Below are 8,910 nucleotides of genomic sequence, written 5' to 3'. Positions count from 1 at the left end.
GGCTCCACATGTTGTACATAAGAAACCATGTATGCATAATGCATCTTCATGAACCCATTATAAGTCAATCTATCAACTAGATACCTTACCCTTTCTGACCTTCTCAATTGAGGTTGTAATATTTCCATGTACCATACCGTAAAAATTACTTCCCACACGCCGTGCAAACCCTGTGCAAAGGGTATCCCTCGCATTGAAATTTATTGGCAGTATAATATGTGACCCGCGCGTGTGAAATAGGGTCCTCCGCTTTGGTAAATCAAGACCGGGAGATCAAAACCGCAAGCCGCACGAAAACACCCTCTTGGGAGGGACAATTTTAATTGATTTAGTGCAAATTTTTTTTTACTATTATCCCTTCCCCAGCCGATGCATGGCTGGAGGAGAGGGAGTGTGGAGGGGGGGGGATGGCCAAGTGAAGATTGCATGGGGAAGCTCTCCACGTGGGTGGAGACCCTCTTCCCCACCCCCAAGGCCTATAAAAACACTCCCCATCAAGGGGGTGTGCTAAGGAGAGAAGGCCTGTGAGAGAGGGAAGGCCTGTGAGAGAGGGAGCAAGGGAGAAGCTGTCGAGCCGTGGAGGAGAGGGACGTGAGGTCCGTGCTGGTCGCCGTCGTGTAGGAGATCGCCCCAGTCCGCCGCCAGCGCTGGTCCGCCAGCCAACGCCATCGCTGCCGCCCGTCCGCCCAGCCACCAGTCATCTGCGCCAGCCCGCCACCACGCTGTTCAAACCCCCCCACGTCCTTCTCTGAAGCAGAAGCTTCTTAGAAGCTTCTTTGGAAGCTTCTAAGAGGGGCCTCCTTAAAGGCCCTTCCCACCATTTTTCCAAAGGCCTTCCCAAAGACCCTTCCCCGCCACTTTTCCAAGAAGATCCATTAATACCCCTTCCCGGATTTTGGAAGAGGGGACCGTGAAGCCATAAAGACCCCGCATGACCCATCGAAAAGGTCCGCAAGAAGATTTTAAGCCGCTAGCCGTCCGAGGTTAAATTCCGCGCCAATTCGAGTTTTCTTGAAGACTCCTAAGCTTCCGTCGCAAGCACCATCCCGAAGAGGAACCCTCCCGCATACAAGGATAAAGGCAGAGGTCGGAAGGCCGTATTCCGAGAGCCGTCACTCCGTGGACCACAAAGGCAAATTGGTAGTCGAATTTACGACTACGATGGCCCCAAAACGATCACAAGAGGCGACCGCGGGAGGCTCATCTCCGAATGTACAAGTGGACATCTCCCCGACTCCACAAGTCCAGGTTCTTCCGTGTTAATTCCGCATAAGGAAATGATTAGGCGCACTTAGCCCATAAAAGGAAATTGCATTTTTCGCTTAAATTTCAAAGCATATGAAAATTGGAAAAAAATACATCTCTTGAACGTTAGGTAAGATTGAAATTGTCATGAATTTGAACGATTAGAAGGTTAGATGCATGTAGTTTTGGTACCGTTTCAAGGTAATGAGTCTAAACCTAGGCAAAGAAATGGAATTTATAAGTGCATTATCTTCGTCCTAGACATGCTAGAAATAAGCGTATACTGCACATTAGGTAACATACTTCTCATAATGATTTCATAGGAAAAAGGTTAGCATCATAAGGTATCATTCGGAAAGAATTAATAGAGTACTAAAGTGTACGTATGGACTTGCAAGTAGCTTGTAAGATGGAATAAATTAACACTAGTTTTGCATGAGTTAATCGACTACTTCGTAGCTAGGAGAATGATGTGTATTGTGTAGTCGTCATGCGAAAAATGACATCGTTAAGAGCTGCATTTGGGAGTCAAAGCATAGTATTCAAAAGTATGGACTACAAGTAGTAGGCATGATTAATTGGTAAATCCTAGTAGATCCTAGGGAAGTTAGCGTACAGATTAACAAACATTTTACCTTACCAAGGAAAGATAAAGTTATCATGGACCATGTGTTGCGTGAAAACAATAAACCGCATGCTTATGCGTATTGGTGGAATTGTATCTATTGTTCTCCGTTAGATTTAGTTTACTACTTTAGAAAGATCATCCTTGTCGCAAGACAAGCATAATTGAATTGACTAAATAATCTAAACCACAAGGATTCGTGGGACATGATTGAGTCAATATAATAGGAATCCTAAGTGTTAACTAGGGTTTAGTACAATAATAATTCGACCTAGCTTTAGACGGAAACCGTGAATCTAAAGATCCTACACACGTTCACAAATTGTCGAAACAATTAGATGTTCATGCTTGAAATGATCTAAGGTTTTATCCTAAGGATCATGACGAAACTCCGACGGAGTTGCATATTTCTAGAACCATGGACCAACCTAATTAGGGATGATTTGAAGGATACCCAATAAAACCTTGTTACTCGATGGAGGTAAACTCCGTGATCGGGAAACGCTAAGTAATGGATAGAAGGATTCCGTGGAATAGATGCAATACTTGTGCACAAAGCCGCAACATTGTATAGTCTTGAGATTTATCCACAAGAGAGTTTTTGTCATCTCTCGAAAATGAGGTTGGCAAGTTATTGAAGGAATTTAACTTACAAGAGGATGACTAATCATCCTGTTACTCACTTTTCTTGGGGATAATTTGCCAAGGAAAAGGAAAGTTAGGTATTTGAAAATGACCAGACAATAAACTGAAGCGACATGGTCGCTGGAACCTACCACAACTAAACACTAAAGTATGGGTAGGGTATGACCCTAACCCAAGAATGATCGGAATCTTGCCAAGTTGCAATTGATTCCGGAACGAATGCGGATTGCATTCGGAGGAAAGGAAGTCACTCCTTGACAGTTTGCCAGCCACAAAGACCATTGGAATTTGTTTGTGTTTGTAACCATTAGAAAAGCACTGTTTGCATTGTTTTCTCAATGAACTAAAGGAGGAAAACATATCTAAATACTTCAGGTTGAAGCCTGAAGGGAGAGGCAGCTTCAGTTACCCCCGACTGCCTGCCTAACCCTAACCAAGGGGGTTGTGAACCGCGCCGGGAACGTGGACCGAACCCGCCGTGAGAGGTCTCTCCGTTGAGTTCTACTTGGAGCAGGAGGACGATTGGGTGCCAGGGGGGCTCTGGCTGTAAATCCCTCGCCTTCCCGGCCCTGCACAAGAGACTAACGTGACTCGGGATTGGATCTCGAGGCCCGCATACTAGTCTACGGGCGGAAACTTGGATTAGTAATCACTGAAGGATTACTGGATAGCCTTCGGGCGGATTATGAATGCGCCTACGGGCGGGAAACTCCTTGTATTTCAAAGATAAAAGGATAAAATGATAATAAAGAAGTTGTTTGACATTGTTTTCTTTATGTCCTGTGATAAGATTACGTGAAGGAACCAGTGCTTAACAGGGTTAATCAAGGAAGCTGTTTGTATATGTCAAACTAATGTGGTAGGTAATTACATAGCTAAAACAAACCGAGGAAAGTGCGGAGGATGGACCATGGGTCCGTCCTACGGATGGGTGGTCCCGGTTAGCCGGGAACTTTTCTCAAGATCTTCGATGGACAGAGGATGATCGTCATCACCAAAACAAGCAAGGAGAACAATGACTTGGAAGTACCGATTACCCGATTCAGGCTGTTTTAGGGGAACGGAATGGGACTATGCCTTTTGGCAGAGAGGTCGAGCCTTGCATCCCTCTCGTTTCCCATTCTCCTTGAACCAAGTGCAGCATGAATCCGCTTCAGACCAGGCGTTCTGCGTAAAGTAGTTCGATCAGGTCTGACGCTAGTCGCTGTTAGTAAATGACCAACAATTCCAGCCGATCCTAAGTGGGAACGGCCAGGACACTTCCGTTACGTGGCAGACGCGGAAAGTCCTAGATGACAAAACCCGCAACATTCCATGGGAGTGCCGGGTGGAGTTTTCTAGACAACCTTTCCGATGGACTGCTAAGACGTGTCCTAGAGGGTTCTAGTGGACACGTTACAGTTGGTATCAGAGCCGACTTATAATGGAATTGTTTTCATAAGATTTCATTAGAAGTGAAGTAAAGAAATTGTTCCTATCCAAACATTTTCTCATCTTCAATACTGTCTTGCAGAATTACGAGGCGTGGAACAAGTTTTTGGTGTTCCGGATCATGTTCATGACTGCGATGCATTCTCCGCATTATAGGCAGAGAATTGGAATGATGAACATCTTGGAACAGATTTATAACCCATCACCTCTATATATAGAGCGAAGATGGACTGGGTCTTCAGGAATCTACTACATAGCTGCCCACCGGTTCGCTTATTTACAGACCAACTTGAAGAGGATCAAGTGGTTGGAAGATTTCAAAGTCGTGAAGCTGTTCATTTTTGTGGAAGCTCACGTGAATTCGACTTTGCATATTCAAGGTCGGAGGGTTGAATTAAACTCATATGTTTATGAGGAAGTAACCCGTGTAATTCCAGCTGATAGGATCAAGGTATTGGGACGCCATGGGAAGTATGGTTTCCAGCGGAAAGGATATCCCGAACTTCCGATGAATTATCGATTCCTAAAGATACATGACCCAAAACCCTACTACTACACAGTTCCTGTAAACAAATCCAATACTATATTGTTTTCCCCAAACTAAATGTAATGATTGGATTATCATCGCTCGAGTTGTTGTATGAGGCTACGCCATATAAATATAAATAAGGACTTCTTTTATCACTATCCGATTGTGCATCAAAGTTGTTGCAAAAAGTTAAGTTGCTTCATGAGTTACGAAATAGTTGAACTAAAGATAAGTTAATGTCAATTATCATATAATAATATTAAGAAAACTTTTACTCAGGCGCAACCCCAGGTACAAATTCCAAATTCACCCCCTACGGCAAGTACGACTGTGATCCAGGAGAAGAAGTTCCTCCTCAAACAGATTAAGCCACCCGAGTTTGACGGGAGAGGCAGATTCGTCCAGTCAGACGCTGAGATTTGGATTGAATCTATGGAGGACTACTTCGAAGCTGCTGGCACTGCACCTACCAATCAGGCCATGCTAGCCAAATTAAAACTCACCAGTGAAGCCAGACTTTGGTGGAAGCAATGGTGCAAGGATCAAGGAATTTCAGAGGGGTCTGTTACCTGGGAGAAGTTAAAGCAAGCCGTGCAAGGGAGATATTTGCCACCCGCATATCGTACACAGAAAATGAATGAGTTCTATGAGCTAAAACAGTTAGGACTCACGCTTGACGCATATTACTCTAAGTTTGTCTCACTCTTAAAGTATGCGCCACGAATGGACACGACACAGCAGGTGTCCAAATTTTGCGCAGGCTTAAATCCACCTGTAAATACTCGTCTCGAATCTATGAGACCATCAGATCTTCAAGATGCACTCATTAGAGCAGCACCCATAATTCAGGAAGTGCAAGCTAAACCAAGGAGTATTAAGAACTGGACTTATAGCAACCCAAGCAGAGGAGCATTCAGACCTCAGGTTAAGAGAGTTCAAGGCCACAATCAGGGACAAAGGAAGAAAGCAAAGACAAATAACGTCAACAACTTTGTTCCTACTCACAGTAATGGCCGAAACCTCCGATGTTTCCATTGCAACGAACTTGGTCACCTCAGAAAGGAATGTCCCAAGCTTAGCGAGGGACACCGTCAAGGTACTGGCCGCGGGCAGGGAGCCGCCACCCGTGGTAGAGGAAGAGCTGCCTGCATTACCACTAGGCAAAGATGTAATGCGGAAGAAGAGGAAGACCCGACTATGGAAGCGGAATTCAAAAGAGCAACAGTCCATGCCGCTTTACACAAGAAGGGCCCGAATCACTAGTTCTCGGTAATTCAAACGCCGTCGGACTATCAAGGTAAAGGGTTCAAAACCTTGATTGATTGTGGCAGTACACATTCCTTTATCTCACCAGCGTGTGCTAAGAGATTAGGAATAGCCACAGTAGAAGCACCTACCCTGCTTGTGGAATTGGCAAACGGTCGTGAGGTAACTTGTGCTAGGCAAACTGCTAAGGAAGAGTTCTATCTGGGAGGAAAGAAAACCTCAGTCAAATTCAGAGTCATGAACTTAGGCATCCATGAGTGTCTACTCGGGATGGATTGGCTTAAGCCCAATGACGCCCACATCCACTGTGGAAAGGGTCAAGTTTCCTTTCGAAACTCTGACAGAGAGTTTGTTACGACTCAAGGTGAGGCAGGAGTACCGAGAATCCAGCTAGCCAAGGTATCGCGGATCATAAAAGGGGTTAGGAAAGGATTACCTGTTTACTTGATCAAACTCAACAAGTTAGATCAAAAGCAAGAGGCTCATGAGGGACCCTCTTGGCTAAAAGAATATGCTGACGTATTCCCTGAGGAGTTAACTGAACTTCCACCTCCAAGAGAAGTTGATCATGAGATAAGGCTAATACCCGGAGCTGCGCCAATTGCAAAGAGACCTTATAGAATGTCCATTCCAGAGGCTATTGAGTTGAAGGAGCAACTCAAGCAACTGCTAGACCAAGGCTACATCAGGCCTAGCAATTCACCATGGGGAGCTCCAGTCCTATTCCAGAAAAAGAAAGATGGTACACTTCGACTATGTATTGATTACCGTGGGTTGAATCAATCAACAGTCAAGAACAAGTACCCTATTCCTAGAATAGATGAGCTTCTTGATCGCCTTCAAGGTGCAAAGATCTTCTCCAAAATTGATCTCAGGTCAGGCTACTATCAAATCAGGATCAAGGATGAGGATATTCCAAAAACGGCCTTCAATACGAGATATGGGCACTTTGAATTCTTGGTTATGTCATTCGGCCTTACAAATGCACCTGCCACTTTCAATAGGTTAATGCAGGATATTTTTAGGCCATATCTTGATGATTTCGTACTTGTCTTCTTCGACGACATTTTAGTCTATTCTAAATAGGAAGAAGATCATGAACCCCAACTACAGATTGTGTTGGAGACAATGAGGTCTCATAAGCTGTATGCAAAAATGAAGAAGTGTGCATTCTTCAAACGGCAGATTGAATATCTAGGATTCATCGTATCATCAGAAGGAATATCAGTAGATCCGGCCAAAGTCAGAGATGTGCTTGAATCGCCAATACCAGTATCTGTCAAAGAGATACGTAGTTTTCTTGGCTTGACAGGATGGTATAGGATCTTTATCAAAAACTATGCTTCGATTGCAGCACCTCTTACCGACTTACTAAAGAAGCAGACTTCTATTACATGGTCAACTCCCGAGCAAAATAGCTTCGACCAATTGAAGCAATGTTTGGTATCAGCACCTATTCTGAGACTTCCTGATCTCAATAAGGAGTTCGAGGTAGTAACTGATGCTAGCATTCTTGCCTTGGGGTGTGTTCTTATGCAGGAAGGTCATCCAGTAGCGTATTCTTCAAGGAAATTGAAGAGTCACGAAAAGAATTATGCCACTCATGACCTGGAGTTGTTAGCTATCATCCATGCTCTAAAGCTTTGGAGACACTACTTGTTGGGAAACAAGTTCACTCTAGTAACCGATCATAAGAGTCTCAAATGGATTTTTACCCAGAACGAGCTCAACATGAGGCAACGTCGATGGATTGAAGTATTGGAGGAATATGATTTTGAAATCAAGTATCGACCAGGGAAAGAGAATGTGGTTGCCGATGCACTCAGTCGCAAGGCATTCCTAAACTCTCTAATCTTGCAGAATCCATCAACGGCCAGATCTCTGGCTACAAAGGTATCTATGCCAAGCAACCCTATGCTCGAATTAGCTAGAGAGGAAGCATGCCATGACTTAGCCTACCAAGCAATGATAGAAGAAATATCTACCAAGGATCAGAATCCGAAGTTGCAGGCCAAGTATCATGAATTTTCTATTGACAATGGACTTATTTATTACAGAACAAGGCTATGTATACCAGCAAGCCAGTCACTTAAGCGGAAGATATTGTGGGAAGCACATGATTCCCCTTTCGCAGGACATCCCGGCTATGCAAAAACTCTTAATGTAGTCAGGAAGAGCTATTATTGGGAGAGGCTCAAAGGTGACGTCCTCAAATATGTCACCGAATGTTTGTCTTGCCAACGTATCAAGGCTGAACATGTCATGATGCCAGGAAAATTGCAACCACTTGACATTCCCCAAATGAAATGGGAATTCATCAGTATGGATTTTGTGGTAGGCTTACCCCAAGTCCAAGGAGGATACAACTCCATTATGGTTGTAGTTGACATGCTTACTAAGGTTGCACACCTGATTCCGGTAAAGACAAACTATAAAACTTCCGATATCGCAAGAATGTTTATCAAAGAAATATTCAAGCTACATGGTTTACCTAGAAGGATCATTAGCGATCGAGATTCTCTTTTCACTTCTCACTTCTGGAGAGCTATCTTTGAAGCTATTGGGACTCAACTCTGTTTTAGCACTGCCTACCATCCCCAAACAGATGGACAAACAGAGCGAGTAAATCAAATCATTGAGGATATTCTTAGGGCTTACTGCTGTCGAGAGCCAAAGAGATGGATTCAATACTTGCCATTAGTAGAATTAGCTTACAATGCTTCTTATCAGCAGAGCATTCAAATGACTCCTTTTCAGGCATTGTATGGTCATGATTGTCGAAGTCCTCTAAATTTTTCTGATCCTACCCTGAGAGTGGAAGCCTCAAGACAAATGTTGGAGGACATGGATGACCAAATAAGGTCAATAAGACAAGACATACAAGCAGCCAAAGATAGACAAAAGGCATATGCAGATTTGAAGCGCCAAGAGCGGATCTTCGGAGAAGGAGACATGGTCTTCATTCGAGTATGGCCGAAGAAGAGTTCTTTATCTCTAGGTAAATGCAAGAAGCTAAGTCCAAGGTATTGTGGTCCATATAAAATCCTCAAATGCCTAGGACCCAGTGCTTATAAATTACAACTTCCGGATAACCTACAAGTTCACAATGTATTCCATATTAGTTTCTTGAAAAAGTATGTACCCAACCCAAATCATGTACTTGATGATC

The sequence above is a fragment of the Lygodium microphyllum genome, chromosome 28 (assembly GCF_053477565.2).
Source record: "Lygodium microphyllum isolate KBCC chromosome 28, Lygodium_microphyllum_v1.1.10, whole genome shotgun sequence".
Lineage (NCBI taxonomy): Eukaryota > Viridiplantae > Streptophyta > Polypodiopsida > Schizaeales > Lygodiaceae > Lygodium > Lygodium microphyllum.
The sequence above is the reverse complement of the archived record's forward strand: the minus strand, read 5'-3'. Positions refer to the sequence as shown.